Raw genomic sequence first — 11,802 nt, forward strand, 5'->3', positions numbered from 1 at the left:
GCAAGTTGGAAGAACTATTCGAGGAGGAAGACAACGAGCTGCGGTCACTTTGTGAATCAAAGCCCCGTCTTTCCTTAGCCCAGAGGGTAGATCAGGAAATACAGCTCTGTAAAAGCTTGCCCTCCATCCCCTGCAGGGATAGCGCCACACTGTGGTGGTGGAAGAAGCAAGATACGCTGCCCTTGCTATCTGGACTGGCTGAAAACTACCCCTGTGTGCAGGCTTCCTCCACCCCATCTGAGAGGGTATTTTCCACGGCTGGAGACACCTTAAGCCCTGAAAGATCCTGTATCCTTCCAGAAAAAGCAGATATGCTCATCTTTCTGCAAAATAACTGTTCATTTTCCCTACTACTGTTTTATAATTAGTATTTTTTGTTATTTAAAATAGGTTATTATCCCATCATTTGTTATCAGACATTTTTGGTTAATAAGTTTGTTTCTTGTATTCATTTTTCATTTAAACACGGATGTTACTCCAGTTTCACATTTCCTGTGGACATCTTGATCTTGTTGATTTTGTAAGATTGTGCAATAGTTAAGTAAACAAAGTTGATGCTGATAATCAAACTGTTTGTTCTCCTTTTTTCCCCAAATTGGAATCGAAAAAAGAATCGATAAAGAATCGAATCGTTTCATAGAATCGAAAAGGGAATCGGAATCGTGAAAATCTTTTCAATTCCCAACCCTAATGCCTTTACTAAGTTTTTGGCACAAAATTAGATGGTGACCACCTCCCCGATGTGGTCTGAAACACTTTTGTTATGAGATGCTATTTCCCAGCTTCTCTTAACCTGCAGGACTTTTCCTTTTGCATATGCTTTAATCTTTTGTAGTGTATTAGCATAATTTACAGTATGTGTTTGCATCAGGTTTTGTGTTTGTTGCACATTTAGAATTTGCATCTCGGTATCTTCTGTGATTACTCCTTTGCAGTGTTTTTCTTTTACAGGTTTTGATGTGTTTGTCTCATTTTTGAGTTTTTTTAATTCTATGTTTTGCTGAAAATTTCTTTTGTGTTTGTGTGTGTGTGTGTTTTCAGGAATTTTATTTTTTTTGCTGCAAATTCAAAAAAAGGAAAAATACAAAATGTTATCAGTTTATTTTTCTCTGAGTTCAACATCAATCATTTGATTATGCCTCTTAATTATTTCTATAATTAGTAATGTAAAATCAACTACTCTGAACTTAACATCATCATATAGCTATAATATGCCTTTGTTATTTTAGATTTAGTTAATAAAAAGCAAAAAGTTGTAGGCTTTACATCCAAAATGCCAATTTCAATATATTAGTTTATGTTCTGTTCTCTTGAAATATACAAAAAAAAGAAAAAGAAAAAAAATGTTTTTTTTTCTTCCAAAAATTGTGTTACATATTTGGAATTTTTTTATCCAAAATTTGAATAATTGAATAAGCCATCCAGAAGACATTTTTTGAAGAAAATACTGTAAAATCTATTGAGAAACAACTGTGTTCATGTTTAAAGATGTAGTATATGATTTTTTTTTTAGCTTTAGATGATAGCGAAACAGAAATGATCAGAAAATAATCGTCCTTTAACGGTGCATCAATTAGAATTGCTGCGACTTTGTGTTCTGCAAAGTAGATAATATTGCTGATGATGACACCAAAATTTGTTCCAAGTTTCAAAGTTAGGATTCGGTTCGGTTTTCGGAACTGCCTCTGTTTGTATATAGGGTGTAAAATAAAGTCTAACAGAAAGGATTTTACATGAAAGGATGAGATCGCCAGATTAATTTAGGGAGGATTAATTTCACTCTACACAAGATAAAAGGATAAGCAAGCGAGACAGAAAATAGTTTTAAAATGATGATTCCGCAGTAGAATAATTATGTTTGTCCCATCTTGTCACTGACAGACTTTGGACTCTCTGCAGCATCATTAAACCACCAAACCCCTGATTCATTATGCCTTCTTTGCATTCCTCTGCTTGTTCAAAACAGATAAAATTGATGGGCTCCCAGTTTGAGCTAGGAAAGAACTTGTTGGATGTTGTGAATTTAATGATCTGACTAGTTCAGTTTTATAATAAACATGGCTCCAACTCAGATAGGTATAATAGGCACAGTGTTCCAGTTTAAACTAACACATTATGTTGATTGCTTTGTGCTTTAATGCTTCAGTTAAGCATTTAAGCTTCAAGCATTTAATCAGCAAATGCCTTAATATGTTTTTTTTTTTTTACCCAGATTTGGTTTCCATGTCATTCAATTTTCTAAAGCATTTCTGATGCCTTATCTAAAATAATGGTGTAAAAAAAGAAAAACAAAACACACAAACAAACAAAAAAAAATCCCAAAATAAATATTATAAAAAATACAGTTTCCTAAAAAAAAAAAAAAAAGTGTGAAAGGGATGTAAGATCTTTAAACACTTCTAAAGCCCCAAAATACTGTTTTCTTGTCTGGATGTGCATACTGGTAGTGCACTCTTGGGGTGTCTGGTGGATTATGTGAAGCTGTTGTTTGACGCCGCAGGGCAGCAAAGAAAAGGACTGGTAGAGTATCCCAAAAAGCCCCAACAGATGGTCGGGGATGTGAGCAAAAAACAAAAAAAAATGTAAGCGATGTAGAGAGACATTTGCAGATAGAGAAGAGAAATGAAACGGCAACTACCGGAGGCATCAGTTGCCAGCTGTCATGAAGCAAAGAAACACCAGTGATACTATCCAGCAGCCACAGTCTCACATTCCTTTGTTATTACCAGGAGCAATGCCATGCTTTTAAAGCTCTTTAGAACATGGTTGCCACACAAATCCAGAAGAATTTCAGTGCAGTCCATTTTGTGTCTATGCTGTGATCACTGCACCTAACAGGGTTTATTTGAATGGCAGAGCGTGCCAGATTGGAAGACTAGGGAAGCTAATCGTGGACCAGAGCCCAGTGACTCACTCTGCAATCTGTGACCCCAGAGTGTGATTAGTGTCATACCAGGATCCTTTACAGGACAGCTATTAATGTTTTAAAAATTAACCAAATGAAAGCATAAATACTGTAATAGTTAATACATGGATTCAAAGCTAACCCCATTTGCTTTACCATTTGATCAGCTTTGTTAAGGTAGATTAACAACCAGATATTTGTTTTGTCTATTTTTAAAAGTCAATTTAATTCAAGTTTGTTTAGTTCAGCTCAGTTGAAGTTTATGGAATCCAATCAAATTGAACTAATTTATTATCATACTATTCATTTCAGTTTGTTTACTTGTGGTGAAGTTTAATTTATTTCATTTATCAAGTTTAGCTCAAACCACTTTAATTCAGTTCACTTAAATTCATTTCAACACAAATTTATTTCAGATCATTTTAATTCAGTTCAGTTCAATTTAATTTTATCACATGTAAGTGATTTTAATTCAATTACATATGAATTTATACATTTAAATTGATTTCAGTTAAAATCGATTAAATAACATTTCATTCAGTCCAGATCAGTTTCTTATGACTATTTCAGCTACTGTGATTGTTAATGCTGGGCTCTATCCAGACACAAAGCATGATAGTCCAAATGAACTTTGATTATACATTTATACATTTTAGATTTGGAATATATTACAATTAGTTTGGAAACATTCAATTGAATAATTCCAGTGTCAGTCAATTTAAGTACTATCTGTGGTGCTTCTCGGTGTAAAGGGGTTCTGGAGTCCTAACAGAAGGTATCTCTGACCCATAAGATTCCTATTTCCACTTCCAGTCCACTGAAAAATGCCAACCAGTACAAAAAAAAAAAAAAAAGTTACCTTTACCAAGACAGCAACCTTTTTTTTTTTATCTCCTTCAAACAGTTTAAGAACAGCTTTCAATTGAATTTGGGTGTGATATTTTAAGTTGTTTGTGGCATTTTGGAGGTGACAGTTAAATGTTTAGATTAATTCTATTTCCGTTTAACACATAAAGTTGGCAAAGGAATTAAAAACATGGATTAACCAATGGAATGCTGGCTAAAAGAGGTTTTGTGTGTCAGAGACTCATATTTAACCTTTGTGTGTTCAGATATTGTGTGGTCAGGGGTCTAATGGATCTCCTACACTTTACTGCTAGGAATTCAAACCAAGTAAACTATTTTACATTAATATTCACAAAAATGTTTGGTTCACTACAACCTCAATTTTATTATCAGCATATATGGTTGATTTTTCCATTTTAATTCAGATTGTCTAGCTCTCACATTTCAGAAACGTGGTCCCAACATTCTGAGACGTACCCTATATAATATAGGGAGAAAATCTTCTTTCTCTTCAAAAAAAATGTGAAAAATAATTTCAGTGGAAATTTTTCAACTTAATCTAAAAAGCAACTATTTTTACCCAGCAGGGAGCCCATCCAAACAAAAGGTGTCTGTTGGTTTCTGTCAATGAGCAAGGATAGGAAAGCAAACAGATGTCAGTGCTTTAGATTTGCATTGTGTTAACTTTGTAGAGAAACAGATGCCAGGTGCAGAAAGACAATAAAAGCCCTTCAGTCCAAAATGATGGAAGGACTGAAGGCAGAGACTTTTATCAGGCTTGGGTCCAATGGAACTAAACTTCTCAGTATAATATCTATTTGTTTGGGGGGGATGCATATCTTTAATTTATTTTTTCAATTTCATATCCTTTATAGGAAATGGGCCAAAGCCAACAATACAGAATTTGAAAAGATAATCACTTCTTAAACTTAAAATAAAAAAATTAAAATACAGAAACAGGTCCTATAGATCCAAACTCATACAAGGGTTTGACACATTTCTGTAAAAACAAAAAAGGAAAATAAAATCTATATAAGATACCCATTAAAATAGACTGAGAACAGAGTCACACTTCAAAATCAGAGTTTTATGCTTGGGGGCTGGAAGGATTTAGAGATGAGGCTTGAATGCTAAATAGCCTTTTTAAAGACTGATGTACAGCAGCCAGGAGAATATGGAGAATAATTCTTCACAATATTTGTTTTGAGACACAATACTTCAGCCATCACTAGACATATGTGGACATATGTCACAGAAATCAACTTCGGAGACACCTAATGTAGAGAAATTAGGACAATCTTTCACCAAAAATGTAAAAAGTGAATGACAAAAGCTGTTTCCTTTTCCCAACTTCAATGCCACATTTCAACAAAATATTTGCTGTTGTAGTTGTAATTATTTTTGTCTGTCATAATTCTTTAAACAAAAATGGCTTAGAGAGGTTGACAAATAAGATTAGTTTTATAACTGGTAATATCCCTATAATCCATTGAATGCTACCAGCATAAGTAGTAGGAGTTATATTAGGAATATGCACAGACAAAGAGATTAAGGAAATGCAAACAGAACCTAAAAAGGTAATATCCAAAAACAGCAAAGAACATCCAGATATACATTTCTATGACAGGATATTGATACACTCTTATCTAGTTTTTTTGTGTGTGTGTGTGCAGAATTTCACAATTAACTTTACTAACGTCAAAGGAGCAGATATAGCATGGTACCTACCTCTATCACATTATATCCAAAACATCATATGAAAGAAAACCATTTTAATTTCACTTGTATGTCTATATCTTACTGAAAAGTAGCAAACATATAAAGGCTCATGTGACAGTGTGGGTTCCTGGCACCCTGTGTCCTACTGATGATGCACCTTGGCTACTGGGCCAACGGGAAATCCCTTTGGCTGACTGGTCAGTGGGCATGACTTTCTCCTGGGTGGCGGGGGATCAAATTCTTCCCTGGCCCTCTGCTCTCTACATCGTGACACTTACAAAATGAATAATTTTCCAAATGCTTGAATTTAGGCTCTTCATTTTTTTTTTATCTGATAATCTTGTTATTATTCTTCTACAAATCACATTAAACAGTTTGATTTCTCAAAACGTTGATGCAGTGAACACATTCTAATGTAGGAACTAGGGCTGGGCGATATAGAAAAAAAGCTTATCGATAAAAAAAAATGCATATTGATCGATATCGATAATTATTGAAAAGATTTGAAACCATATTTTATGTGCAGCTCTGCCTGGACATTTTATGATATTGCTAAATGATTTAATTTTAATAAAGAACACAAACACAGACTTCCAATTAAATCTTTATTTAACCAACTTTTTTAACCATAACAGAATTGTTTTAAAGAAAAATAACTTAAGAGACCTGAGTTATGTTATTAAATACTGACAAAGAATAAACTAAAGTGACCAGAAAAGTGACCAAAATAAATATAACAAATAAATAAATGGAGGCGATGCAGAGCCGCGCCAGGGCTTACACAGCTCGTACTCCTGCGGGTGTGAGCGGCTGAGATGATAAAAAAAAAGTTGGTTGTGTCATCAGACTTCGTTTTCACTGGTTCCCTACAAATTTTACAGATGACTGTGTTTTGTTTTTTGTCCGACTTGCCATGACCGAAATACTCCCATACTGGCGAACTACAAAAACCCTTCTTTGGAACAATTTCCTCCGCCTCTCCTTGCTGCGACATCTTCTTGTGCTCTGTGTTGTGGTTTGAGAGGGCGGCGTTTTGTGACGGCGTGTCTGGGTCCGTGATTGTGATTGGTTGGGAGGAAGTAGTGACTAGCATAAACCTACATGCTAGGATACAATGAGAAGGAAGGAAAACTGCGTTTCTTTATCGAACTTTTATCAACGCTCTTTTTTTCTATTGCGACACACGTCTATCGATCGATATATATCGTTATTGAATTATCGCCCAGCCCTAGTAGGAACCTCTGGTCTTAAAGTTCAATCCATGCCCAGAGGATGAGGTTGGTTCCAGCAGGTTGGCTGCTAGCAAGACGCGGGGGGTGCCGCCCAGTGAGTCCCAGACACTGATGTCTCGGAGGTTGGAGGACAGACAGGAATTCAGAAGCGAACAGATGAAGGAAGGCAAAATAATCCAGAGGGTGAAGCCAAAGCTGATGTCCTCAGTTGTCAGAGCCAGGAGATTAGAGGTCCAAAGTGGTGCTGAAGGGAAATCCAGAACTGAGTCAGGAAACAGTTCCAGGCTCGGTTCACAAAAAGGCAGAAATCAGGCAGGAGTCCGAAGACAGGTTAGGCAAAAAGATTAGAATGGGGACAGGCAGGCTCAGAGGTTCAGAGGCAGAACGGGTCAAGATCAGGCCATCAGAAACGCTCAGGTACGCTGGAGAACTCTCACTAAGGCTCTGATAACCTGGCACTGATGGTTGGCTGAAGGCTGGTTAAATAGAGACTGAAGGAGGTGGATAAGATGAGCAGTAATGAGTACTGGGCAGAGATAGGCAGGTGATTTAAAAGAGTGATCAAACTAGACATCAGTGCCAAGATCTTTACATATTCTCCTTTTAAAATATGTTCATACGCAACTAATCACATTAAAAGACTTTAAACTCCATCTGAAGACGATACAAAATTAAATCACCTCAGGGGAGTAATTATAATCAGCTTTCCCTCGGATCTCTATATTCTGATAATTGTTAAACAAGAGCATCAGAATTCAGTTAGAATTATCTTTGAACAATTAGTTCTTGGTTTATCCCTTGTGTGTATTCACTGGTATATTTTGAAGCACTGTCATCCAATCCAACAACTGAAAAAAACGACATATTGTTTATTTGGCCTCTGTTCCATGGTCCTTGTGTCCTGCTGTTTTTGGATTTAAACAGACAGTTGCTCCAGAGATCCTGTCTGCTGTTTGTTTAAGCTCAATAACTGTATATTATCACACATAGGGCTGCTTTTATTCACATTTAATTCAAATCTTATTCAAATAGGTTTTGTGTTTCAACGTAAACTGAATTATCTAAAGTGATCCTAATTATTTATGTTTGGTCATTGGCCGTTTTCTATTTGGGCTTTGTGGCTTACCAAAGGCACCATAACATGCAGGGTACAATGTGGTACTAAAAGGTCGCTACCCTCAATAAACAATGCTCAGGTATTTTGAGACATTTAAACAATGTTCATTTGGTAATAAGGTGTCAAACATGTTCAGATAAATGATCCTCCATACATTAGACCAACAAAAACAGCCTTGTCACTGATAAGTTAGGATGGATCCATTTAAACGAAGGTCTGACCACACTATCTGAATATGTCACATGAATTAGGGCCAGCACTGGCCTGCTCTGTGATTAGATTTCTCCTGGACTCAGTGCAGGAGGTGGGAAACAAAAGAACCATAACTAAAATAACATCTCTGTTGGATAATGTCTCCCACACCATGCATAAAACTGTTGCTGAACTGAAAAGCTCCTTCAGTGGCAGACTGCTGCACCCAAAATGCTCCAGGGAGCGTTATCAAAGATCCTTCATCCCAGCAGCTGTAAGACATTTATAACCACTGTTCCCAACAACCTCAATAAGTTATTACAATCATGCTGATTTCTGCACAGTTTCTGTCTTGGTCACTTAAATAACATGTTGCTGTCCTTTCCCACATCTCTGGTGTTGCTGCTATTTTCACATATCCATTACTGTAAAAATCTCGATATACACAGCATTTATATTGTAAAAACATTTTATTTGTTTATTTTCTTAACTCTGTCATTTATTCTGTTATTTTTATACACATTTTTAAGGTCCACATTTGTGTGAACACTTTTGCTGTAATCTTTTGCTGCTGCTGTAACACAACAATTTCCCCATTGTGGGACAATAAAGGGATTTTCTATTCTATTCTGTTCCATTCTATTCTAATTATATCAGGCCACACAACATTTTAGATTTTGTCTTTGTTAAACTGCCCTGAGTGTGTGTATATTTTTGCAGCCTCAGTTTCTTGGGTTTTTTGCTGGCAGGGTTCATATCTGATGCAGCTCATGGATTGTTTGAAATACATTTTAAGACTTTTATTATGTTTGTAAAAACATACAAACATAAGGTAAAAATGAAGAGGCATAGCTGAGGCAGCTTTCAAACAACATCCGACACCCTAAAATGTTTGGTAATCATAATATAATTTATTATTTTTTCATATCGGCTGCTCCCTTTTTCCCACTTTTACTCTGGATGCCCTCATTGTTGCAACCAGGATTCCAAACTGGGTCATATATACACATTCTGTGTATATATTTTTTTATAGTATTATTTTTAATTAAAATTATTTTACTACTAAATCTCGCTTAAAACTAAGACCTGACCTATGTGAATTTATGAATCTTGTCACACACAGTCCAATGTAGTTTTCCCCTAAGATGTGACAAACATTTAAAGATAACCTTGTTTGTTTGGGATACAATAAAGGTCATGTCATGTATTTCTTTGGACCTGCCAAGGCTACTATCGCTGAGAGCGGTGGTGGGAGAAGCAGAAGATGTACAATTACTGAAAAAAGAATCACAGTGTTGCCAAGGCTCACATACACAGATACCTTCCCACTCCAACAGGTATACATACAAACAAGAGCCAAGAGCCTTTGAAATCACAAGCGCAAATAAAGACGGCCGTATAGCGTGTTAAGCCTGGATGAATTATGTCAGCTGAATCACCCTGAAGAAAATTGTTTACAATAACAGATCACCTGAAACCTGAGCTGAGGTCTCCACTCACTACCGCAGGCGGTTTATTCTTGGATTATTACATAAGGCAGCAGTGGGTTCAGTTCACATTCAGCCTGTTTGGCTTCTGAGGGAGCCAAACAGCCTCCCTTGGAAGGAAAAATACAAGACAGGAAGAGCTGAAGATTTAAGCAGTAAACAAAAAATACCCTAAAATATTTGCTGAATTTCTGATTTACTTGCAGATATGGATTATAGTGAATAAAACAAAGATAATGATGTAAATCTCTGTATAAGTGGAAGAGAAACTTTTAATCTGTTGCATAAAACAGTGTATCAGAATATCTTACTTTATCTTGCAATAAAAATTGCACTGCAGTTGTATTACATTGGCAGAAAGGGATACCTATGTACTATAGGTTTGCACTTTTGATATTCCCAGTTGGTGCTAAAATATAAGGTTAAAGCAAAAAAAAAAATACAACCGTTGCAGCTGAAACCATAGAAAATGCAACAAATTAGCTCTGTGACATCCTCTGCCCACACTTCCTACAAAATAAATGTACAAATGTGCAGCAGCCCCATCTGAAACCAGGCTGAAAGGTTAAAGTTTTTTTTATTTCACTGATGCTGACACTTTCTGGGCCTATCAAAATGCAAAATGTTTTGTTTTTTTAGTTTTTTTCAAAACTATCATAAACTTTTTTTTTTTTTTTTTGGGTAGAATTTTTCTTTGGGTAGAATTTTTTAATCATGTGTGAACGTAATGTTTCCACAGAGTGTACCTTTTTTTTTTTCAATAAACCTTTTAAAAAATATGTCAAAAGGCACAATCTAGAAGAGCAGTTTTTTAAAAATCATCAGAAAGAGATTTATTGCATTTCTCTATAAAGGGCATTTCTTGATTTTACCTTTTTTTTTGTTAAAAATTTTATATTTCAAAAGACAAAAGACTGTCTTGCAAAGCCTACCTTGTTTATTAAAAAATGCTTTCAAACATTAATGGAACAGGAGTCCAAACCAACTTAGAAATATTGCCTCCAAAACTCAATAGTAACTTGTTTTGCCACTCTTAGTGGCAACAACTGTTGTTAGGAATAAGTCCTTGAAACCACTGCAGATCCACTCATACTTGAGGAATCATTTTAATTTTGCCATACCAAAGGTTTCACAAACATGATCGGGTTCAGGATATGAATTATATTTAAGCTCAAGATGATAAACTGATAGCTAAACTTTCGCCTTCTGGATTATCCAGTAGGGAATAGAACTCAGTTTTCAAAGAACAGCGGACATGAAACAAGCAAAGCAAGCCTAAACCAATCAAACACTATCCGGTGTTTATTTTTGTGATTTTCTTTTTTTGAAATGCCATGCTGGTTTTACACCAGATGTGATAGATAAACAAAAAAGGTACAAAAGACAAACTTTCAAAAGCCTTCCCTCTGCCTCATCGGCCCACTGAATATTTTCCTAAAATTATTGGTCTACACTGGCTTTGACTTCAGAACCCTCCCAGTGAGTTGCTGGTCTTCACTTTTTTGTTTACCTCCTGGATAGGTGGTGGGTTTCTTGGAGTAATTTTGGTATGTTCCTACTCCTAGGAGGGTTCTCCACTCTTCTATGTTTTCTTTGTTTTGCCTGTGATTCATTAGACTCCCGAAGCCTTAGAAGTTTTTTTGTAATCCTTTCCAATCTGACAGATATCTATGACAATGATACCTCCCTAAACGCCAAATGCAGATCATTAACATGATTGGTGTATGAGCCAGTCAATCTACCTGCCATAATACCTGGTATACAAACATGTAGCCTATTATTTTGTTAAAGTTGAATGCTGTTTTTTTTTTTTTACATTGGGCCCTTGATTTGACTTTATTATTTCAGGTTTTACTCACCCATATGAGTTCTGTTTCATTTGGAGCTGTTCCGAAGATATTCCGTTATATCCAAGTAACATCTTCCTATGGGCAATGACTTGAAGGCACAAACTAAACTGTTCATAACGTATTCTTGATGGTACGCCAGCATTCATAACATGTAGGCGAATACCGGTCCCCCAGACATTCGCGGTTATATTTTTTATATTTATATTTTTTTTAAACAAAGAGGAGTGTGTATGACGTCATCCGCATGCCGGACTGGAGTTGTGACAGGCAGCCGGGGCCACAGGCGGCTACGCTCTACCCGTTATATTCATTCGGCTAGCTAATCTGAATTGTTCAATTCCATTTCGAGAGTGAGATCATCTGTGGTCGTAGCACTAGACATCTTCCAGGCATGTGAGTAAAACTAGCAGCAGCTGACAGGAAGAATGAATGGTAGCTAGCTGATGACGTCATA

The sequence above is a fragment of the Cyprinodon tularosa genome, unplaced genomic scaffold, assembly GCF_016077235.1.
Source record: "Cyprinodon tularosa strain WSP-4 unplaced genomic scaffold, ASM1607723v1 ctg129, whole genome shotgun sequence".
NCBI classification, from domain to species: Eukaryota; Metazoa; Chordata; class Actinopteri; order Cyprinodontiformes; family Cyprinodontidae; genus Cyprinodon; species Cyprinodon tularosa.